This window comes from Macaca fascicularis, chromosome 1, assembly GCF_037993035.2.
Source record: "Macaca fascicularis isolate 582-1 chromosome 1, T2T-MFA8v1.1".
In the NCBI taxonomy this organism is placed as follows: Eukaryota; Metazoa; Chordata; class Mammalia; order Primates; family Cercopithecidae; genus Macaca; species Macaca fascicularis.
Window position 1 is genome coordinate 24,469,449 of NC_088375.1, and position 25,398 is coordinate 24,494,846.

General features: G+C 40.5%; 1 long non-coding RNA gene across 1 annotated transcript in view; it reads right to left on the bottom strand.

Moving 5' to 3' along the window:
• Positions 1-24,444, bottom strand: part of LOC107128767 (uncharacterized) — a 134,447-nt gene extending 110,003 nt beyond the window's left edge. The window contains exons 1-2 of the long non-coding RNA XR_010577642.2: positions 24,328-24,444; positions 23,495-23,601 (exon numbers count right to left, since the gene is read on the bottom strand). This is a non-coding gene — a long non-coding RNA (uncharacterized lncRNA). The remainder of the gene's footprint in view (positions 1-23,494; positions 23,602-24,327) is intronic.
• Between the last annotated feature and the right edge of the window lie 954 nt (positions 24,445-25,398).

Genomic DNA, 25,398 nt, shown 5'->3' on the forward strand with positions numbered 1-25,398 from the left:
CCTCTGAAATGACCGCCCTGGGAGTGTCTGCCTTTATGCAGATGTAGATAGGGATGAAACACACCCTAGTCTCCTGCAGTGCCCCCAGGCTTCCTAGGATCAGGAAATTCCAGGCTGGCATATTCTAGTCAGACTGGTTCTCTGCTCTTGAACCCTGACAATGCGTGCACAGCAAGACATGGAAGTTCGTTCATTAGTGATTTAACTTTTGCCCTGACCTTCTGCCTTGTGATCTTTTGTCACCCTTGAAGCATGTGATCTCTGTGACCCACACCCTATTCGTGCACTCCATCCCCCTTGAAAATTGCCAATAAAAACTTGCTGGTTTTACGGCTGGGTGCTCCTGTATTGGGTGCATATATATTTAGGATAGTTAGCTCTTCCTGTTGAATTGATCCCTTTACCATTATGTAATGGCCTTCTTTGTCTCTTTTGATCTTTGATGGCTTAAAGTCTTTTTTATCAGAGACTAGTATTGCAACCCCTGCTTTTTTTTGTTCTCCATTTGCTTGGTAGATCTTCCTCCATCCCTTTATTTTGAGCCTATGTATGTCTCTGCATGTGAGATGGGTCTCCTGAATACAGCAGACTGATGGGTCTTGACTCTTTATCCAGTTTGCCAGTCTGTGTCTTTTAATAGGAGCATTTAGTCCATTTACATTTAAGGTTAAGATTGTTATGTGTGAACTTGATCCTGCCATTATGACACTAACTGGTTATTTTGCTCATCAGTTGATGCAGTTTCTTCCTAGCCTCGATGGTCTTTACATTTTGGTGTGTTTTTGCAGTGGCTGGTACCGGTTGTTCCTTTCCATGTTTAGTGCTTCCTTCAGGCAAGGAAGGCAGGCCTGGTGGTGACAAAATCTCTAAGCATTTGCTTATCTGTAAAGGATTTTATTTCTCCTTCACTTATGAAACTTAGTTTAGTCGGATATGAAATTCTGGGTTTAAAATTCTTTTCTTTAAGAATGTTGAATATTGGCCCCCACTCTCTTCTGGCTTGTAGAGTTTCTGCCGAGAGATCTGCTGTTAGTCTGATGGGCTTCCCTTTGTGGGTAATCCGACCTTTCTCTCTGGCTGCCCTTAAGATTTTTTCCTTCATTTCAACTTTGGTGAATCTGGCAATTATGTGTCTTGGAGTTGCTCTTCTCAAGGAGTATCTTTGTGGCATTCTCTGTATTTCCTGAATTTGAATGTTGGCCTGCCTTACTAGGTTGGAGAAGTTCTCCTGGATGATATCCTGAAGAGTGTTTTCCAACTTGGTTCCATTTTCCCCCTCACTTTCAGGCACCCCAATCAGATGTAGATTTGGTCTTTTTACATAATCCCATACTTCTTGCAGGCTTTGTTCATTTCTTTTTCTTCTTTTTTCTTTAGATTTCTCTTCTCGCTTCATTTCATTCATTTGATCCTCAATCGCTGATACTCTTTCTTCCAGTTGATCGAGTTGGTTACTGAAGCTTGTGCATTGATCACGTATTTCTCATGTCATGGTTTTCATCTCTGTCAGTTCGTTTATGGCCTTCTCTGCATTAATTATTCTGGTTGTCAATTCTTCCACTCTTTTTTCAAGATTTTTAGTTTCTTTGCGCTGGGTACGTAATTCTTCCTTTAGCTCTGAGAAGTTTGATGGACTGAAGCCTTCTTCTCTCATCTCATCAAAGTCATTTTCTGTCCAGCTTTGCTGGCAATGAGCTGCGTTCCTTTGTAGGGGAAGATGCGCTCTTATTTTTTGAATTTCCAGCTTTTCTGCCCTGCTTTTTCCCCATCTTTGTGGTTTTATCTGCCTCTGGTCTTTGATGATGGTGACATACTGATGGAGTTTTGGTGTGGGTGTTCTTCCTGTTTGTTAGTTTTCCTTCTAACAGTCAGGACCCTCAGCTGTAGGTCTGTTGGAGATTGCTTGAAGTCCACTCCAGACCCTGTTTGCCTGGGTGTCGGCAGCAGAGGCTGCAGAAGATAGAATACTGCTGAACAGTGAGTGTACCTGTCTGATTCTTGCTTTGGAAGCTTCCTCTCAGGGGTGTACTCCACCGTGTGAGGTGTGGGGTGTCGGTCTGCCCCTAGTGGAGGATGTCTCACAGTTAGGCTACTCAGGGGTCAGGGACCCACTTCAGCAGGCAGTCTGTCCATTCTCAGATCTCAACCTCCGTGTTGGGAGATCCACTGCTCTCTTCAAAGCTGTCAGACAGAGTCGTTTGCATCTGCAGAGGTTTCTGCTGCTTTTTGTTGTTGTTGTTGTTTAGCTGTGCCCTGTCCCCAGAGGTGAAGTCTACAGAGACTGGCAGGCCTCCTTGAGCTGCTGTGAGCTCCACCCAGTTGGATCTTCCCAGGGCTTTGTTTACCTACTTAAGCCTCAGCAATGACGGGCGCCCCTCCCCCAGCCTCGCTGCTGCCTTGTCCTTAGATTGCAGACTGCTGTGCTAGCAATGAGGAAGGCTCCATGGGCATGGGACCCTCCCGGCCAGGTGTGGGATATAATCTCCTGGTGTGCCCGTTTGCTTCAAGCGCAGTATTGGAGTGGGAGTTACCCGATTTTCCAGGTGTTGTGTGTCTCAGTTCCCCTGGCTAGAAAAGGGATTCCCTTCCCCCTTGCACTTCCCAGGTGAGGTGATGCCTCGCCCTGCTTCAGCTCTCACTGGTCGTGCTGCAGCAGCTGACCAGCACCGATTGTCCAGCACTCCCTAGTGAGATGAACCCAGTACCTCAGTTGAAAATGCAGAAATCACCTGTCTTCTGTGTCGCTCGTGCTGGGAGTTGGAGACTGGAGCTGTTCCTATTCAGCCATCTTGCTCCGCCCCCCCATCTCGTAAAGGACCTCTTCAAGGAGAACTACAAACCACTGCTCAGTGAAATCAAAGAGGACATAAACAAATGGAAGAACATACTATGCTCATGGATAGGAAGAATCAATATCGTGAAAATGGCCATACTGCCCAAGGTAATTTATAGATTCAATGCCATCCCCATCAAGCTACCAATGAGTTTCTTCACAGAATTGGAAAAAACTGCTTTAAAGTTCATATGGAACCAAAAAAGAGCCCGCATTTCCAAGACAATCCTAAGTCAAAAGAACAAAGCTGGAGGCATCACGCTACCTCACTTCAACCTATACTACAAGGCTACAGTAACCAAAACAGCACGGTACTGGTACCAAAACAGAGATATAGACCAATGGAACAGAACAGAGTCCTCAGAAATAATACTACACATCTACAGCCATCTGATCTTTGACAAACCTGAGAGAAACAAGAAATGGGGAAAGGATTCCCTATTTAATAAATAGTGCTGGGAAAATTGGCTAGCCATAAGTAGAAAGCTGAAACTGGATCCTTTCCTTACTCCTTATACGAAAATTAATTCAAGATGGATTAGAGACTTAAATGTTAGACCTAATACCATAAAAACCCTAGAAGAAAACCTAGGTAATACCATTCAGGACATAGGCATGGGCAAGGACTTCATGTCTAAAACACCAAAAGCAATGGCAACAAAAGCCAAAATTGACAAATGGGATCTCATTAAACTAAAGAGCTTCTGCACAGCAAAAGAAACTACCATCAGAGTGAACAGGCAACCTACAGAATGGGAGAAAATTTTTGCAATCTACTCATCTGACAAAGGGCTAATATCCAGAACTTACAAAGAACTCAAACAAATTTACAAGAAAAAAACAAACAACCCCATCAAAAAGTGGGCAAAGGATATGAACAGACATTTCCCAAAAGAAGACATTCATACAGCCAACAGACACATGAAAAAATGCTCATCATCACTGGCCATCAGAGAAATGCAAATCAAAACCACAATGAGATACCATCTCACACCAGTTAGAATGGCAATCATTAAAAAGTCAGGAAACAACAAGTGCTGGAGAGGACATGGAGAAATAGGAACACTTTTACACTGTTGGTGGGACTGTAAACTAGTTCAACCATTATGGAAAACAGTATGGCGATTCCTCAAGGATCTAGAACTAGAAGTACCATATAACCCAGCCATCCCATTACTGGGTATATACCCAAAGGATTATAAATCATGCTGCTATAAAGACACATGCACACGTATGTGTATTGTGGCACTATTCACAATAGCAAAGACTTGGAATAAACCCAAATGTCCATCAGTGACAGACTGGATTAAGAAAATGTGGCACATATGCACCATGGAATACTATGCAGCCATAAAAAAGGATTAGTTTGTGTCCTTTGTAGGGACATGGATGCAGCTGGAAACCATCATTCTCAGCAAACTATCACAAGAACAGAAAACCAAACATTGCATGTTCTCACTCATAGGTGGGAACTGAACAATGAGATCACTTGGACTTGGGAAGGGGAACATCACACACCGGGGCCTATCATGGGGAGGGGGCAGGGAGGAGGGATTGCATTGGGAGTTATACCTGATGTAAATGACGAGTTGATGGGTGCTGACGAGTTGATGGGTGCAGCACAGCAACATGGCACAAGTATACATACGTAATAAACCTGCACGTTATGCACATGTACCCTAGAACTTAAAGTATAATAATAAAAAAAAAAAAAAGCTTAAGGGCAGGAATGAAAGGAAGTAAAGTACACGTGGAAAAGGGCCAAGTGGGTGACTTGAAAGACAAGTGTGCAGTTTGACCTTTCGACTTGGGGTTTTATATGATGGCATGCTTCTGGGATCTTGTGTTACTTCTCCCCTTTCTTCTACCCTTGGGATGGGCTGTCCGAATGCACAGTGGCCTGCCAGCACTTGGAAGGTGAGCACGTACAGTGTGTTTATTGGAGGTGTGTGCATGCTTACCTGAGGCATTCTTCCCTTACCAGTCTGAATGTTCCTAGAAGGTCATATACCAGTCTAACATCACCATTTTGCCTCTTAATGCACATGTGTAAGCCCATTGGCCCAGCTCCTGAGATCTTATCAGGAAGCTACTGATCACCAGTTTCAGGTTTTTCTATCTATTGGGAAACTGCCTCTCCCTGGCACTGACTACATCCAATTATTATTTTAGAGAGACAGCTTAACAAAGACCTGATCATCACCCGATGGTCACCTGACATTCCTGATGAGGGTGTTGGGTGGCCCTCTCCTACCTGGCTCATGTCTGACTAGCTATCTACTGTAACCCTCCTTCCAAGTGCCTATCTCTGGTCTTAGCTGGAGGCCTACTTCCCAGGCTGGGCAACAGCCACCTTGCAGGCTGCAATCTTTTCTAAGGAATAAAGTTTCCTCCTCTCTTTTTCTAAATTTATACACTATCATTTTCTTCTAAGTTAATGGTTCCGTGATGCCTCTGTTCTCAAGTGACTTTCTATGTGGAAAGTTTTCAAAGGCTTTGGAAAATGTTGGTAAATTACATTTCATGACATCACAATGCGAAGAAAGAACAAAAACTTCTGGACACATAGAGCTATTAATCAATGACTAGGAAGGACAATGACAAAGGTGACTGGACCATTAGAAAGGGGGTCTTTTGAGCTCCAATTCTAGGTGCTACTCACTTTAATAACTCTACAACTTCAACTTCAGAGTTTTACACTTCAGATGGGAACAGTTTGACAAGTTCAAGCTGATTGCAATACCCTACAGGATGAATATTTATAATGAAATATTGTTTAATTCCTTCTCAATTTCCCTCACTGCAAAAATTATGATCAGTAAAAGCATTTTTGTTAATGATCTCAGATTTCTACTAGATGAAAATCGAGGCTCATTTTTATATAACAGACATTCCATCTTAGAACTTCCTTCTTTTTTATAATCATCTAAATCCAAGTTTCTGCCTTTGGGAATTTGGTAATGGATGTTCTGTGTCTATTTGGCATTTTCTTTTTAAATTTAGGAGATTACTTTGTTTCCTTTCTAGCCTTGATTTGTTTTGTTGTGTAGTGATTTGCTATTAATATTTAAGCCTATTCTTAAGAGGCTATCCCTAATGAGTAGCATTTTTCACAAAACAAATTACCTCTTGGCTATTTATTGCATGTAGAAAAGGTATAAATTATATAAACTATCTGGAATGATATTTTAAAACTAAACCTTTAGCCATCTAGTAAACGGCAACACTTCTCTCCTTATTTTAAATATCAGTGGTTCTTAACTCCCATAATACTCTTAAAATTATTGAAAACCCCCTCCAAAAACTCTTCTTTTTGTGAGTTATGTCTATTGTTATTTATCACATTAGGAATTAAAACTAAAACATCTTAAAATATTTATTTACTGTTCATTTAAAAATAACAGTAATAAACCCAATGTCTATTAACATAACCTGTTTATGAAAAAGTTTATATTTTCATAACAAAGACATTTTAATGAAAAAAGTGGCATTGTTTTGTATTTTGCAAATCTCTTTAATGCCTGGCTTGATAGAAGACAGCTGGATTCTAATATCTGCTTCTACATTTAATCTGCTTAAATATGTTATTTTGATTGACATTTATGAAGGAAATACAACCTCACTCAGATGTAGTTGGAAAAGGCAGTCATGTTTTAGTAGCCTTTATAGATAATCATGGATATTTATCTTTGACAATAAAACAAAATTAAACAAGTGGTAGTTTCTTAAAGGTTAGCTACAGCATGGAACCTGGATTTGTATTTATAGTCTACTACATCAAAATTGATTGATCTATCTTGCACTTTGAACATACATTCTAACCATTCAAAATTCTGCAACATCATGCATTGGTCATTTAGAAAGCATTAGTTTCCTGAGTTATGAAGGTTTTCCAAATGTTGACACTATAATATTATACAATATCAGAGGATCACATTGCTCAGCAGTAAAGCCTTTATGTATTGGGGAGCTATCAAGCTTGGACTAGCAGATACAAGTTTTTTTACATTCTAATTTTCACTTGAGTGCTTTACTTTATTATTGATGACAAATGCTGTCAGTTGCTTTCCTTGAATTGACAGGCTTACTTCATTCATTTTTCGGAAAATGTCTGCCTAACGCCCGAATCAGAATAACCAGAGTTTGTGTAAGAGTCACTTTTTTTTCAAGTAAAAAATGGTGTTCCACGGGAAAAGCCACTAGTTCAGTTTATAACTTAAACAATTGCATAAGTGCTTTTTCCTGGAGATAGACATCGTATTTCAGAATGTAGCAGAGTGCTGTATGCACACTTCTCTTTCTATTACACAGAATGTTAAAAGACTCAAGGGTCAAGATTTAATAAAAACTAGTACTTCATCAAGGACATGGTTAGGTGAAACTGACTTTTTTAACGCAAATGCATGGATGAGGAATTAAATGACTACTCACATGGTGTGGTGCCACTGCTTTGATTTGTCTTGAGGCACCCACCATTGCTTTTGTATCATCAGTGCAAATGTCAACACAGTGAAAAAAGCAAATAAAGATGATATTATGATGAAAATAGTTTTCCCCTCACAGACTTTCTGAAAGCGTCTCCGAGACCTGCAGAGATCTGCAGATCAGACTTTAAGAACTGCTGCTCTACATAGTGGTCAGTTTCGTCCTAACTTCTAAGGCTTCGATTTAAAACCTGCTAAAACTTCAGCAGCATGGCCTCATGAAGGTAAGGAAAGGAAGCCAGAACTGAGAGGTTAAAAACGACAAGAAAATCAGCCCCATTAGACAAACACCCCTTCAACAAAGTGAAATCTAGTCAGGTGAAAGCTCAAGTCAGCCTAGCGGTAAGGATGGCAGCACTGTTATTTGAGGTAGGAATATCTTTATTTATGTGATCTAAAAAAGACCACTGCCACTGGCTGGGGGACAGAGGATAAGAAGTTATCCCCCAGAGATGCCATTTGGCAAGAGCTAACTAGGGTAATAAGTCCCCACTTGGATAGGTTGAAGTCAAACATAGAGTTCATTCCTAGTGGTATAATTGCACATAAATAATGTGCTAATCAGCAAACTGAGGCAGATGCCTAAAAATCATAGAGGGAACCAACTGGGGCAGGATGTTGGTCTCAAGGAAGAGAGAGAGGTTAAACAAATGCAAATCAAATAGTATACAGGTTCCAAAGGCATACAACCAAGTATATCAGGTCTTTGATCTACAGTAATAAGATTAATACCAGACTATAACAGCTGGCCTCTCAGGCTAATCATAAACCTTATTCCTTCATAAGCTGTAGTCTTGAAACTAGGGGTGACAGAGTTTGCAGATGTAAAGTTTTAACAGCTCAGTCAGCAAGGTTGTCAAGGCGGCAAAAATAGACTTGCTTACCTAAACCAATGCAAATTATTTTATTTTGGTAATCTTAGTAATCTGATAAATAATTATCATTATTAGAATGAAGATATATAAAGCAGTGGTTTTCAAGTCGTAATCTTCATGGTCCTAGGAGTTAGAGAGGAGAGGCTATCACTGTAGAAAAGCCAGGCAAGCAGGCCTCCCTCACCTCCAATTTGACCAGCGAAGCTCCACTGCTATCTGTTATTATATATTAAACTTCTGAGTAAGAATTCACTTGCAGTAATAGTCATATATATGAATATTAACATTTTTCTCATATATACTATTTGTTATATTATATATATTTCCATATAATATATAATTATGTATTATTTATAATATATAGTACATATATAATATTAAATGTACATTTATATTATATATAATGATTGATATATTACTAATTTGTATATTTACATATATATTAAAAACACAAGTTTAGAGCATCAAATTAGACATTATTTCTTTTGGAACAGTGCAAAAACATATACTAAAGTATATGAGCAAGGGTCATATGAAAAGTCATGTACCAGGGTCAATGCTTACTGTCTTTAAAAGTCATTATGAACTTTTGCTTCCAGGTGGGATACACAAATATCCACAGTTCATCACTCCCACATCAACAACTAGGAAAAAAATAGACAAGTCACAAAAATCTTAAAGACATTGAAGAGCTTGAAAACAAAGGGTTCTAAACGAATTACAATTCCAGAGTTGAAAGAGCCCTTTTTAGGTGAACAGAAATCATCAGCCTTTTCTCCCCTGGAGACATTTGCTGGCATGACAGACTAGACTATAGAGAGATCTCAGATACACAGCTAGTTTTGCCCATGATTCATATATTGAGTACTGAAGTGGCACAGGAGGTTGAGGCGAGGGGAGGGCGTCGGACCTGAAGGGCAGAATGAGATCTCGTGTAGACTCATGTTGCCTGTAATCCCAGCACTTTGGGAGGCTGAGGCAGGAGGATGGCTTGAACCTAGGAGTTTGAGACCAGCCTGCACAACACAGTAAGACACCATCTCTACAAAAAATGAGCCAGGTGTGGTGGTGCACATGTGTGGTCCCAGCTTCTTGAGAGGCTGGTGCAGGAGGACTACTTGAGCCCAGGAAGTCAAACTGTGATTGTGCCACTGCGCTCCAACCTGTGTGATAGAGCAAGACTATTTCTAAAAAATAATAATAAAAATAAATAAATAATTTTTAGAAAGAAAATGAATTGCAAAGCGGCAGAACATGTTACATGACAGAAAAGACAGAAAAATAATATATATATATATTATTATAATGCCACTAATAGTAACTACCAGAGGTACTATTCCCTGTGCTGAGCATTTCACACAAATATTTCATCTAGCCCTCACGGTCATCTGATAGATAAGTATTCCTATCTCTATTATATTATTGATAAGAAAATCAAGACTTTTAGTAAAGAGCAGAGTCAGCTCTAGAATCTGAGTTGCCTGACAATAAAACTCAAGTTTTTAACCATTCTGCTGTTAGGCCTCTCTTTGGATTACAAAGCAAAACCAAGACTATAGACAACCCCAGCTACAAAGTGATGATTTTACTTTGGGAAATTTCCATTACTATGAGAAAGGGTCAGTGATATGCTCAGCTTACTAGTTGTAGAATATAATGAAAGACTCAAGACTATTATATACATATTGTCTTAGCTTATTTGCACTGCTGTAACAAAATAGCACATACTGGGTAATTTACGAAGAACAGAAATTTATTTCTCTCACAGTTCTGGGGAATGGAAAGTCCAAGATCAAGTCATTGGCACGTTCAGGTGTCTGGCAAGGGCTACTCTCCACTTCCAAGATGGAGCCTTGATTCTGCATCCTTCAGAGGATAAGAATGCTGTGTCTTCACATGGTGGATGGCAGAAGACAAAGCTATCCAAAAGCTGCATGAAGCCTCTTTTATAAGGGCCTTAATCCCATTCATGACAGAGGAACCCTCATGGTCTAATCACCTCTTAAAGGCCCCACCTCTTAATACTCTTATCACATTGGTAACACTTGAATTTTGGAAGGGATACATTCAAGCCATAATGCATACATATAGATGTGTGTGTGTGTTTCTGTGCCTGTATATAGCACACATATATTACATACATATATATGTATGTAAATATAAACTAGTAAACAGAAATATAAATATAATACAAGTGATTACATATACTTATACATGTATGTGTAAAAGTTTGTATATATCTATATATCTATTGATCCCTCTATGTCTCAACCTATCTATCTATCCATTATATCAGGGCCTGATATTTGAAAGAATCTTTATTTTGAAACAACTACATAGATATAAATAATATTGTTTTCACTTAAATAATGCTTAATTTTTTTAATTAGAAGAGGTTTTGGAATTCAGTCATAGAAAACAATAAATTAGTTCAATTTAAAATCAGAAAGTTTCTAAACTCAGAAATTTTGTGTCTGGATACATACTATTACTGTATTACTGTTCTTTAAGTTTAGGAATGTATAATAGACTATGTATATAGCTTAATCTGTTTCTTACTTTCAAAAATTTACTTAGATGTTATACAGTCTAGAGAATACAGTTTGCACAACTGTTTGCCTCTTTTCTCTGGAAGTGAAAATTGCTAGTATAGAATATTTCCTCATTATTACTGGTAGAAGGTACTAATACCTGTAGTGGTGAGTTGATTATAAAATTGAATGGTATATAAAGTGAATATAGAAATATTCAGGAACAGTTCAAGTATTCCTGATTCCAGGATTCTAAAGAAATATGTCAAAATATTTCATCATTATAAACAACGGTGCATTCTCTAAACTGATGAGATGAGAGAGGAGTTTGTGACACAAACATAAATAGCACAGAATCCAAAATCTGTTTGTACATCCTTGTCTTAGAATTTTCTCTAACAGATCTAACTTGTCAAAAATGTTTAGCTTTAGCAAATAAGACAAATGTCGTAGATCACATGTGAGCATCTATATCCCCAAAAACAAAGGCAATCATGGCTAGAAGAGGGAAGACAACCTGGGACTAAATTTTGTCAAGGTGAATTGTCTGAGAAAGGCCTAAGAGTTGGCCAGGTATCTTCTAACAACATATAATCAAACCACATTCTTAAAATAAAACACTTTACAGAAGAAAGAAAAAAATGTACTGGCTGTGTCTAAGTTATTCTGTGCATATATTTAATGACACTTTATTTTTTACAGAAGGTTTATCAGTATTACATATTTCAATAAACATGTTTCAAGGGTCTTGAAAAACTTCACCAAAGCCTGGAGTAAGGAATAATTCAGAATCAGAATAGCTAAACTGAACTTTTGGTGTTGAGGTAGGAGGCGGGACTCAACTCTGGAGGTGAGGCTCAGATACTGGACAAATTGAGGACTAGCTAAAAAAGGTTCAGGGCTGAAGTAGCTTTGGAAAGGACAACTCCCACCAGTGTGCCAAGTCAGTTCATCATTGCCATGACAACACTCAGAACTTACTGCCCCTTTCCATGGCAACAACCTGACAATCTGGAAATTACCACCCTCATTCTAGAAATTTCAGCATAAACTACCACTTTATTTGCATATAATTGAAAGTAGGTGTAAATATTAGCGCAGCATTGCCTCTGAGTTGCTACTCTGGGTACACTGCCTATGGGGTGGACTTGCTCCTCAAGGAGCAGTACCTCTGCTGCTTCTGTACAGTTGCTGCTTTGATAAAAGTTGCTGTTTAATAGCACTGGCTCCCTCTTAAATTCTTTTCTGGGAAAAGCAAAGAATCCTCCTGGGCTAAGCCCCAATTTGAGGGCTTGCCTGTCGTGCATCAGTGTCATCTTCTAAATCTCAAATTATTTGCAAATGGTGCATCTGTGAGTTACTCTTAAAGAGCCAAGCAGCCCTTGTGTTAGTTCAAATCCCTAAGTGTGTTAAGTCTTGCATGTGCCTAACACTGTATTAAATTCATTGGGGGATACGACTGAAGTCTATGACAAATTCTCTGGTCCCAAGGAATTTACCTTCTCATTATGAAATTGAAATATTCATACCTGGCCATACTGCCCAAGGCAATTCACAGAGTCAACGCTATTTCCATCAAGCTTCCAATGTCACTTTTTGCAGAACTAGAGAAGAACTATTTTAAAATTCATATGAAACCCAAAAAGGGCTCAAGTAGCCAAAGCAATCCTAAGCAAAAAGAACAAAGCCAGAGGCATCACATTACCTGACTTCAAACTATACTAGAAGGCTACAGTAACCAAAACAGCATGGTACTGGTACAAAAACAGACACACAGACCAATGAATGGAACAGAATAGAGAACCCAGAAATAAAGCCACACACCTACAGCCATCTAATCTTTGACAAAGTCAACAAAAACAAACAATAGGGAAAGGAGTCCCTATTCAATAAATGCTGCTGGGATAGCTGGCTAGCCATATGCAGTAGAATGAAACTGGATACCTACCTTTCACCATATTTTTAAAACAAAACAAAACAAAACAAAAAAAACCCAAGGTGGATTAAAGATTTAAATGTAAGACCTCAAACTATAAGAATTCTAGAATAAAACCTAGGAAACATCACTCTGGACATTGGTCTTACAAATCATTTTATGACTAAGTCTTCAAAAGCAATTGCAACAAAAAAAAATTGACAAGTAGGTCCTAATTAAACTAAAGAGCTTCTGCACAGCAAAAGAAACCATCAACAGAGTAAAGAGATAATCTACAGGATGGGAGAAAATATTCACAAACTATACATGTGACAAAGATCAAATATTCAGAATCTGTAAGGAACTTAATTCAACAAGCAAAAATAACCTCTTTGGAAAATTAGCAAAAGACATGAACAGATGCTACTTATTTAATTTAGTTTTATTTTAAGTTCTGAGATATGTGTCCAGGACGTGTAGGTTTGTTACATAGGTAAGCATATGCCATGGTGATTTGCTGCACCTGTCAACCTGTTACCTAGGTATTAAGCCCAGTATGCATTAGTTATTTATCCTGATGCTCTCCCTACCCCCACACCCCACTGACAGGCCCCAGTGGGTGTTGTTCCCTTCCCTATGTCCATGTATTCTCATTGTTCAGCTCCCATTTATAAGTGAGGACATGGACTGTTTGGTTTTCTGTTCCTGAATTAGTTTGCTGAGGACAATGGCTTCTGGCTCCATCCATATCCTTGCAAAGGACATGATTTCCTTCCTTTTTATGGCTGCGTAGTATTCCATGGTATATAGGTACCAAATTTTCTTTATCCAGTCTATCACTGATGCACATTTGGGTTCATTCCATGTCTTTGCTATTGTTTCAGTGAACATACACATGCATATATCTTTATAATAGAATGATTTGTATTCCTTTGGGTTTATACTCAGTAATGGGATTGCTGGATCAAATGGTATTTCTGGTTCTAGGTCTTTGAGGAATGGCCACACTGTCTTCCACAATGGTTGAACTAATTTACATTCCCACCAACAGTGTAAAAGCATTCCTATTTCTCCACAGCCTCTCCAGCATCTGTTGTTTCTTGACTTTTTAATAATCACCATTCTGACTAGTGTGAGATGATATCCCATTGTGATTTTGATTTGTATTTCTCTAATGCTCAGTGATGTTGAGCTTTTTTTCATATGTTTATTGCCCACATAGGTGTCTTCTTTTGAGAAATGCCTGTTCATATCCTTTGCCCAGTTTTTAATGGGGTTGTTGTTTTCTTGTAAATTTGTTTAAGTTCCTTGTAGATTCTGGATATAAGACCTTTGTCAGATGGATAGATCGCAAAAATTTTCCCCCATTCTGTAGGTTATGAACAGATGCTTCTTAAAAGAAGACACGTGGCTGGGTGTGGTTGCTCACGCCTGTAATCCTAGCACTTTGGGAGGCCGAGGCGGGTGGGTCATGAGGTCAGGAGTTCGAGACCAGCCTGGCCAACATGGTGAAACCCATCTCTACTAAAAATACAAAAATTAGCCAGGTGTGGTGGCAGGTGCCTGTAATCCCAGCTACTTGGGAGGCTGAGGCAAGAGAATTGCTTGAACCTGGGAGGCGAGGTTGCAGTGAGCTGAGACCACACCGTCGCACTCCAGCCTGGGCAACAGAACAAGACTCTGTCTCAGAAAAAAAAAAAAAAAGAAGACACACAAGCAACCAACAAACATATGAAAAAAATGCTCAATCATGAGAGAAATGCAAATCAAAACTACAATAAGATACCATCTTACACCAGTCAGAATAGCTACTATTCAAAAATCTAAAAACAACAGATACTGGCAAGGCTACAGGGAGCATGGAACACTTATACAGAGGGAATGAAAATTAGTTCAGCCACTGTGAAAAGCAGTTTGGAGATTTCTCAGAAAAACTTAAAAGAGAGCTACTATTTGACCCAGTAATCCCATTACTGAGTATATATGCAAAGAAAATCCTTCTGCCAAAAAGACACTTCATCACAATACTATTCACAATAGCAAAGACATGGAATCAACCTAGGTGCCCATCAATGGTGAATTGCATAATGAAAATATGGTACATATACACCATGGAATACAATGCAGCCACAGAAAAGAATGAAATCATGTCCTTTGCAGCAGCATGGATGCAGCTGGAAGCTATTATCCTAGGCAAATTAACACAGGAACAGAAAACCAACCACCACATGTTCTCTCTTACAAAAGAGGAGCTAAACAATGGTTACTCAGGGACATAAAGATGACAACAACAGACGATGGGCACTACTAGAGGGAGAGAAAAGGAAGAGGACAAGGGTTGAAAAACTAACTATTGGATGTTATGCTCAGTACCTAGGTGACAAGATCAGTCATACCCCAAACCTCAGCATCATGCAATATACCCAAGTAACAAACCTCCACATGTACCCTGTGAATCTAAAATAAAAGATGAAAGTATTAAAAAAGGAAAAGTACAAAAGAAGTACTTTTATCTCAAAAAAGCAGCATTGCCTTTTACCTTTTAGGGATAAAAGTACTTCTTTTATAGTTTTCTACAAAAGATCTAGAATATCACTTTTGCTGGTTGCTTATTTGTGAAGATTAGATGCCTGTAGGTGTGTGGCTTTATTTCTGGGTTCTCTATTCTGTTCCATTGGTCTGTGTGTTTGTTTTTGTACCAGTACCATGTTATTTTGTTTACTGTAGCCTTACAGTATAGTTTGAAGTCAGGTAATGTGATGCTTCTGGCTTTGTTCTTTTTGCTTAGGATTGCTTTGGCTATTTGTGATCTTTTTTTTTTTTTTAGAAGAGTTTCATATATCAAAGTTAAAAAAATTAAGAATTTTTATATTATGTTATACATGTTAACAGGAAAGTCATCATCATCATCATAATGTATCTACTTTTCTTGAAAAATCAAAAATACTCATAACTAAAATAGAGAACAAAATAAGACTGTAAAATGTTAAGACATGTAATAATTATGATAGAGAGCTAAATTTTAAGTGGATCTCAAAGGAAGGATAGAATTTTGGTAAGTGAAGATTGAGGAAAGGGCACTCATTTTTCTAGCAGTTCGTATTTCATCACCTTCTAAAGATGGAAATGAGAAAACTATATTTGGGGTCAGCAAGAAGATTGGCCTGTTTGTAAAACTGATTGATATGAGGAGCAAAGGGATTGGGAAATGCATTCATAATTTTGGGTGTCTACTATGGCATGACAGTATTACTAGTAGATATGGATATCGAAGTAGATATGGACAGAGTTATAGATATAGATTCTCATTTAGGCCTTGCAGCAGCCTTTTGTAGTAAAATTAGTATTTCCCCCATTTGCACCTACAAAACTATAACTTGCCTGAAGCCACACAGCTAATAAGTGGTGGTGGGGCCAGGATTCAAACTCAGGTTGTTGTTTGTTTTTAATCATCCAGCCCAAAATGTCAACCAGGTCCTTTTAACTGTAAAACTACCTGTGTTACATAAGGCCTGGATAGGCATGGAAGGTAAAATCAGGTTGAGCCTTAGAAATTATAGTGTTATCTCTTTCACAATCCCAGATCAGGGCAAACAGAACAGAACTGAGAGCTCCAGCACTCTCTGTGATGCTCTGAGAGACTTCTTCATCTCCCATGGAAGCACGTGCACTGGCTGTGGTCAGCAGTGCACAAAGCAGTTCAGGTGCCCTTGACCCTGAGTACCTTAGCTAAAACAGAAGCTAGCCAGAGATTAGCATTTAGCCACAGATTGCTTTACAAGATAGCATAATAAAGAGCTGAGTTCTAACAACTATATAAACAAACTAGAATCTTGCATTAATCCACTTTACAGGAGAAAAAAAAGCTAATAGCATCTGGTGGCTAAAAACATTTGGCGTAATCTCCTCATGGACTCGTTATCTCCTTTGCCTAACAGCTGCTGGTAATAATTGACTAGAATTTTTTGGCAAATACAGAATCTGAGTACTTTATGTCTAACTACACCATTATGTTACCACCTAGTGGTTAAATATAAACTAACTTTCCACACTAATGTTATGAGGGAATAAGATCATATGCCCCTGATGTCCTTCCCACCACACCGTTTTATTAAATTGAAATCATATCAGATTCCATTCTCTCTGATGATCAGAAAACACCCCAGGGTTTGCACCTGCTGAACTCTAAGCTCTATGAAGGAGGAGTGTATCTATAGGCATTTAACAAATATGTGTTGAATGAATAAATGAGCTTTCATTTTTCTTTTCAGAACTTGCACTTCTCTGAACCAGCTATAAAAGAGGTAGTTTCTCATATGTGTAAAATAATAACAGGTAAATGTCTCTTAAGTATATCCTCAGGGATCATAGAGTTACCAGATGAAAACTGAGGTGGTTTCTGATTTTATCATATAGATGCTATCAATCCCTTAGTTAATTATATTGAAGAACTAAGATGCTCTTAGCACTGTGCTAAAAGATGTAAGGGAAATAAAATTCCTTGTTCCTATTATCAAGCTTACCAGGAAGATATAATATACCTAAACCAAAGAATAATGTAAACATTTTATATAACTAAACAGAAGATGGAGAGTGGTGTAGATAATAAATATTTTAGGAAGAGATAATGATGGAGAGGAATGATGAAAAAAACCTCCAGGAATGTGGTAGACTACAGTTCTCTGCTCCCACCCTTGTAAGAGTATTATACAGCCCTTCCCTTGCCTTGGCTCCTCCTGGGTGAAGTATGCTTCCACGCTCCAGGGTCAAGCTTGGCCAGGTGACTTGCTCTCGATAATGGAATGTGAGTGGAATGTATACACTGTAAGCAGCCAGAAATTCTAAATGCACATGCTTGATTCTTTTGGCCTTTGCATTCCTGTCCTCTGTTATGAGAAAAATATGTCTTAGACATACCACAGAAGCTGCCTTAATGAGCTAGAAATTATCAGATCCACTGAGTCAGAAGGTTAAAAGAGCATGATGGAAAGAAAACATTTTGGACCATGCCTGAGTAGGTCAGGAGATCACAAATAAGTTGCATGGTCCAGACTCCAATGTCACTTATTTCTAATGCATAGACATCTTTCATTCAACTTACTTCATCAGGGGCCCTACAATCAACTGACGGAGGAAGAAAATCTCGGGCCTGGTTCATAGACTGATTGCCTTGATATGTTGGTACAAGCGGAAGATAAACGATGTAAATGATCTGGAAGGACAGTGAGGAAGTGAAACCTTCCCAGTGGGCAGAACTTTAAACAGCATACTTGGTTATTTCTCTCGTACAAAAGGAAAAATGAGATGCACTAGGACTCCTGTGCAATGGACAATGGATTAACTAGTTGATCAGGGTGCTGGAAAAAGCAAGATTGACAGATTGGAGGGAAGAGGGAATAGGGAAGAGGCATGTGAATGGGCCCATTGGAGTGACACAAAGTGCTTAGATCTGTGTCTCACACTGATGTCCAAGAGGGAGTCATCCACCACTAACCTGGCAGAGATCCTTCTTCCTTGACCAGGCTGCTTCCTTGACCACCACTTTGCTTGTGCATGGGTCCATGGTGGCCATGATATCAGTGACAAGTGCTATGCAAAGGCCCAACAGCATGGGCTTCCTCTCGCTAAAGCGGATCTAGCTCCTGCCACTGTTGAGTGTTCAATGTGCCACTAGCAGAGACCAATACTGACCTTTGATATGGTATCATTTCTCATGGAGGCTGGCCAGTCACTGTGTGGCAAGTTGATTACATCAGATTTCTTCCAACATAGAGGAGGCAGCAATTTGTCCTTACTAAACTGAAACCTATTCTGGATGCAATTTGCCTTCCTTGCCACAGTTCCTCTCCAGGGCTTTACAGAACTCCTGATTTACCGACATGGGGTCTTGCACAGCATCACTGCAGACCAAGGGAATTTACATTACCACTAACCAGCTGTATGACTGCAGACAAGTTATTCACTCTAAGCCTCAATTGCCTCATCTATAAAATGAACAATTTAATAGTAATGTTATGGGATCTTTGGGGGTGTCAATATTCTGGCCAGAAACTTCTGTGACCACAACACTGTTGCCTGAGTTTTTGTCCTGCATCCAAGAAGAATGAGGTACAAAGACAAGTAAAGGGTGAACAAGATGAAGATGAGGAAGATGAGCTCCTCTCTGTAGGCAGGTCATCCAGCAAGTGTTTAGGTCTCAGCAGAGGAAATCATGGAGAGGATAGCTCTTCTCTGCAACTGATCATCCCAATATCTGCAGCCCTCAGCTGAGAAGAGACCCTGAAGAGAGACAGGTTGGCTGCTCTTGCAGGCAGGACATCTCTGCAGCTCTCAGAGAGAGGGTAGCTCTTCTCTGATGCTGGTCATCCCATCATCTCTAGCTATCAGCAGAGACGGTACTCCTTTCTGCAGCTGGTCGTCTTGTCCTCTCTCTGCCCTCTTCATCCTCTGGCCATCCTCTGCCCTGCTCTGGCTGAGCCCTGAGCTTTTATGGACCTCAGAGGGAAGTGAATGCCAGTTGGTCCATGGGTGGCCATGGGCTGGCAGAAGAGGATCCATGAGTCCCCACTCCAGTCCAGGGGACTGGAAGCCCAGGCACCAGCCTTCAGGCCCTCCCTAGCCTGAAAGTGGAGCCTTACTGGGACCCACCCACTTCCACCCAGGAATCTGTCTGCCTCCCACTGCCATTCATGCCCTTGGGGCTCAGTCCCAACTCTGCTCTGAGATTGGAGTGGCTGCTGGTAGAGAAGAGGCAGCACCAGGCAGCAGGAGCAGACATTTCTGAGCCAGCAGGGGAAGGTGGGCCATTCCTGGCCTGAGGATGCAGGCTACAGAGACACCCAGGTGCTGCACCTGGGGAGCTCCTGCCCCTGCCCTGCCAACTAGGAAGGGTCAGGGCTCCCGCTTGTCCCCAGCTCCTGCCTGCTCCATGGAGTGGGAGGGCCGGGTCTGCAGCCGAGGGTCAGGCAATTGCAGCTGCACCCCGGAGGGCAGATCCTGCCTGCTCCCAGCCTGCCCCAAGAGCAAAGGGAGGCTCGGATCCACAGCCTCAGTATGGACCGCTGTAGCCCTGCCCAAGAGGGCATGGCTTCTGCCTGCTCCGTAGCCTGAGTCTGCGGCCTTTTTTTGGGAGGCTGCAGCAGCACACAGGGAGCTCCTGCCCCAACTCAGAAAAGGCAGGGATCCCACAAGCTCTGTGGAGTGTACAGCCCCTGTGCAGTCAGTGTGATGACAGCAGCCACTGGCATCAGTAATGTTACTGATTATAATTTATATAAAGACATTAACATAAAAGTCCACAGTGAATTTCAGTTCTATCTCCTATCTTCATGGTTTATTTGGTCTCCCCAGCATAAGCTGGGGGAAAAAAGTGTGGTGGAAAACAGTGCCTGAAACCCAATCAATGTTAGGGGTGTGGTTTCAGAGACTCCTTGAAGTTACATGAAGACTAATACCAAACACTGCACTAATAACCTGGCATTCCACTGTCAGGGGCTCTCTCCCTTCAGCTTGAGGCTAATCTGGGAGGAATCCACTTTGCTGCAAATATTTGTTTTAATTATCCCAAAAAAAGTTACTACTGTATATAATATTATGTAGTGTGATCAAGTAGTTGTAATCTTTAAGACAGGAAATCAACATGGTGATCTGCTCCATTTTCTCCCTGAGGAGGAAAAAAAATGAGAGAAGCTTCCAAGGAAGGTCAGTTAAAGGAGATATGAAAAGCCATTTAATTGCACACTTAAAATGGGTGAATTTATGGTATATGAATTATATCTCAATAAAGCTTAAAAAAAACTATTGAGAAAATCTGTGAGGGAGGAAAAAAAAAGGAGCTATGAAGACAACGACAGATCTTAAGAAATACTTCTAGATTATCACTAACCTAACAACTTTAATGGAATTAAATTGTATCATTTTCTCTTCTCTCTTCAATTTTGAACGACTGAATAAAAGTCTTTTTATTGCCTTGCCTAGCAAACCTATCCACATTGGTAACTCCAACACTCATTTTTAATAAATATCCGGTACCTGATTCTCTCAGTTGTTCTCCAGTCATGAACCTGCTCAAGAGGGCCAGTTGTTAAATTTTAAGGCCTTTTGTTAAACACAGCCATCAGTAAAAATCAAACTAAACTTAAAATTAAATAAGTTAAATTAAATACATAGGTGATAAATACCTCAAAGTTATCCCTTCCCCTATTACTTTACTACCATTATTATTATCTATGCTCTGAAGTGTATTTATATCTTTTGAGGTTATTTATGTCTATTTGGAGAGAAAAAGACCATCCTGTGCAAGAGTCAGGAATGGCAAGAGAAATAGGAAGAAAGGAGGAGGCTGTCTGCCACTGTTAGCTACTAGTATTGTTATCACTGCTGCTGCTGGTGCTACCCAGAGACACAGAGCCCCACAGTGTACAACCTATGACACCCTTAGCAGTTGGCACCCTTCTAAGAGTTCATCCCAGAAGATCTTGCACACCATGGCCCAAGAAAGCCTGGTCACCAACGAACTCAGAATTCCACAAGGCTCAGCATTTCCAACAAGCTCAGAATTTCCACAAGGTTCTCCTCTGCAGTTTTTCCTTATCTTTTATTTCTCCTTCCAAAGATAGCAATAACGTTTTGCAGCCCCTTAGAATGTGTTGTGCTCATCTATTGTAGATGGCAATTGTTTGTCCACCAGCTTGGTTCTCTCCTCTACTCTAAGAGAGACTGAGTTCCAGTAGAATCTGTCTGTATTAGTCTATTCTCGCACTGCTATAAAGAAATACCTCAAACTGGGTACTTTATTTTTTTTTTTTAAAAAAAGAGGTTTAATTGGCTTATGGTTCCACAGGCTGGACAGGAAGCATGACAGCATTTGCTCCTGGGGAGGCCTCAGGAAGCTTTTACTCATGATGGAAGGCAAAGTGGGAGCAGGCATCTTCACATGGCCAGAGCAGGGGGAAGAGAGAGAGGGGGCAGGATCAACACATTTTTATTATAAACAACCAGATCTCATGATAACTCACTCACCATCATGAGAACAGCACTGAAGGGATGGTGCTAACCCATTCATCAGAATTCTATTCCCATTAACCAATCACCTCGCAACAGGCCCCACTTCCAACACTAAGGATTACAATTGAACATGAAATTTGGGTGGGGACACAGATCCAAACCATATCATTCTGCCCCTGGCCCCCCGCAAATCTCATGTCCTTCTCACATTGCAAAATACAATCATGCCTTCCTAACAATCCCCCAAAATAACTCATTCTAGCCTTAATTCAAAAGTCCAAAGTTCCATCTGAGGCAAGGCAAGTCCCTTCTATGAGCCTAGCCTGTAAAATGAAAAATAAGTTAGTTACTCCCAAGAAACAATAGGAGCACAATTATTAGGTAAATACTCTCATTCCAAAAGGAAGAAATCACCCAAAAGAAAGGGGCTACAGGCCCCATGCAAGTCTAAAACCTAGCAGGGTAGTCATTAAATCTTAAAGCTCCAAATATAATCTCCTTTGACTCCATGTCTCATATCCAGGGAACATTGGTGTGAGGGGTGGGCTCCTAAAGCCTTTAGACAGTTCCACCCATGTGGCTTTGCACGGTTTGGCCCACACAGCTGCTCTTATGGGCTGGTGTTTTCCAGGCAGAGGGTGCAAGCTATTGGTGGATCTACCATTCTGGGATCTGGAGGACAGTGGTCCTCTTCTCACAAATATTTTAGGCAGTGCTCCAGTGGGGACTCTGTGTGGGGGCTCCAATCCTAGATTTCCCTTCTGCACTGCCCTAGGAGAAGTTCTCCATGAGGGCTCTGCCACTGCAGCAAGATTCTGTCTAGACATCCAGGCTTTTCATCCTCTGAAATCTAGGCAGAAGCTTGCAAGCCTCAGCTCTTACACTGTATGCACCCACAGGCTTAACACCATGTGGAAGCTGCCAAGGCTTATGGCTTATACCCTCTGAAGCAGCAGCCTGAGCTGTACCTGGGCTCCTTTTATCCATAGCTGGAGCTGGAGCTGCCTGGATACAGAGAACAGCGTCCTGAGGCTCTGCAGAGCACTGGCACCTTGGGCCTGGCCCTAGAAACCATTCTTCCTCCTAGGCCTCAGGCCTGTGATGGGAGGGGCTGCCACAAAGTTCTCTGAAATGCCTTGGAGGCCTTTCCCATTGTCTTGACTATTAGCACTTGGCTGTTTTTATCCTCATGAAAATTTCTACAGCTGGCTTGAATTCCTCCCCAGAAAATGGGCTTTTCTTTTCTACCACAAGATCTGGCTCCAAATTTTCCAAACTTTTACACATTGCTTCCCTTTTAAATATAACTTCCAGTTTGAGATCATTTCTTTGTTCATGCATATGAACATACGTTGTTAGAAGCAGCCAGGCCACATCTTGAATGCTTTGCTGCTTAGAAATTTTTTCTACCAGATACCCTAAATCATCACTCTCAAGTTCAAAGTACCACAGATCCCCAGGGCAGGGACACAATGCCTCCAAGTTCTTTGCTAAAGCATAACAAATATGACCTTTACTCCAGTTCCAAATAAGTTTCTCACCTCCATCTGAGATCTCATCAGCCTGGACTTTTTATCCATATTACTATCAGCATTTTGGTCAAAACAATCTGCCAAGTCTCTAGGAAGTTCCAAACTTTCCCTCATCTCACTGTCTTCTTCTGAGCCTGTCACACTCTTCCAACCTCTGCCCCTTACCCAGTTCCAAAGTCACTTCCACATTTTCAAGTATCTTTACAGCAATGCCCCACTCCTCAGTACCAATTTTCTGTATTAGTCCATTCTGGCACTGCTGTAAAGAACTGCCTGAGACTGGATAAGTTATAAAGAAAAGAGGTTTCACTGGCTCACAGTTCTGCAGGCTGTACAGAAAACGTGGCAGCATCTGCTTCTGGGAAGGCCTCAGGAAACTTTTACTCAGGGCAGAAGGCAAAGTGGAAGCAGACATCTTCATATGGCTGGAGCAGAAGGAAGAGAAACAAGAGGAAGGTGCTACACACTTTTAAACAACCAGATCTCATGAGAACTCACTCAGTCACTGTCATGGTGGTGACACTCAGTCACACCACCGAGGAGATGGCGCCAAACCATTCATGAGAACCCTATCCCCATGATCCAGTCTCCTCCCACCAGACCCCACCTCCAACACTGGGGATGACAATCAAGCATGAGATTTGGGTGGGGACACAGATCCAAACAGTATCTCTATCCAACTTGCATTTTTTTTTTCTTTTACTAATCTAATAATTCTAATGGATGTAATAGATCACATGTTATGATACCATTGCTTGGCTATTTTTGTTAGTTAACAATAAATATCTTTAAGCTTTTATCCTATTGTAAACCTTCTGAAGTTTCCATAAATTATAAATGTAATTATCACACAAAATGGCCTCTTTCCTTCAGGTTCTCTTGAAATCCTTTTGGTCTCACCTATACTACTTCCCCCTTTAGGATCCTCTAACCTCTGAAACTTTTTGTAAATCTAAAGGCTTTTGAAGAATAATATGAGGCATATTCATTAACTTCTTCTCTTCTTTCTACTTATTTCAACTCTGCACCCACCTCCTGCTCCAGGAAGCCTCCCCTAATCACTTTAGCTCCGTCTTGAGCCACCTGTGGGAAATGGAGTGAAGTGGTTAAAGGAAACGTTTTGGTCTTTGGTTTGTTTAGGGCTCACACACCAGGCATAGAGACTTCTCTTCTGTGGGAGGCACCTCTTTCCTCTTGGTGGGTATGGAGTTGAATAGATAATTACTTTTAAGGACACATTCGCCAATTTCCATAATCAATATGTGTCTAAAAAGATAAAAGCAGCAAAAATCAGAAATAAATATAAAAAATAGTTTTAAATTTTTAAATTTATGAAGTGAATATATATTCCATTAAGGTAGTCCATTGTTAAGTGTTTCTAATGCCCACAGTGTCTTTGTCCTGTCTCTGTCTTCTTTTTTTTTATTTTTCCACTGTGTGTCCTTTGTGCTCCAGATACTATGGGAGGCATTTGGCACAGATTGGCTGATTTCTTTCTCACTAAAGCAGGAAGTGAGGTTACAAAGGTGGGGGTAATTTCCCCAAGGCCAAAAAAGCTTATCAGCAGCAAAGTTGGTAGTATACCCTTGATGTGTCTCATTCCAAAACCCAGGCTTTTTGTAATATTATTAATATGCGTTTTTACTAATACGATTCTTATTACTTCTAATAATCCCACCTGATTATTCAACATCCTCATAGCATTTTTTTTCTAGGGGTGCTACAAAGAACAAGTAGGAACTGAATTCCTTCAGAGGTTGCTTCCTAGCTTATTATCGTGAATTTTACCTCAGTATCTATTTCTTGGTGTAATTTAGATACACCTTCCTCCCCTCCCGCGCCCGCTTGGTTCAGAGCTCCTGCCCTACCCAAAATGGACAGCAAGAGGGGGCGCTCAGCCTTTAGCCCTCCCTCACTCTGCAGGGTGTGTGGTTGTAGGGTTTGATGCTATCCTTTCTTGGGTTTCCAAAGCACCTTTCTCAAAAGGAAAGTTTAAGGAGAAGGGGAAAGTGGGAAGAAGTAGAAAAGATTGAAGAGACGCTCCAGAGATAAAAGTGTCATCGTCACTTAGGCTTGGTGTGGGGAGCACGGAAATAGCACGAATGAAAAATAACAGTGTGGCCAAAGGGGTAGTGGCATTGTTTGGTGCCGGCGGGGACGCCTCTATTTTCCACATCCGCCTTTTAATATTTGATGTTATTATGAGAAGGGCGCTTCATCGA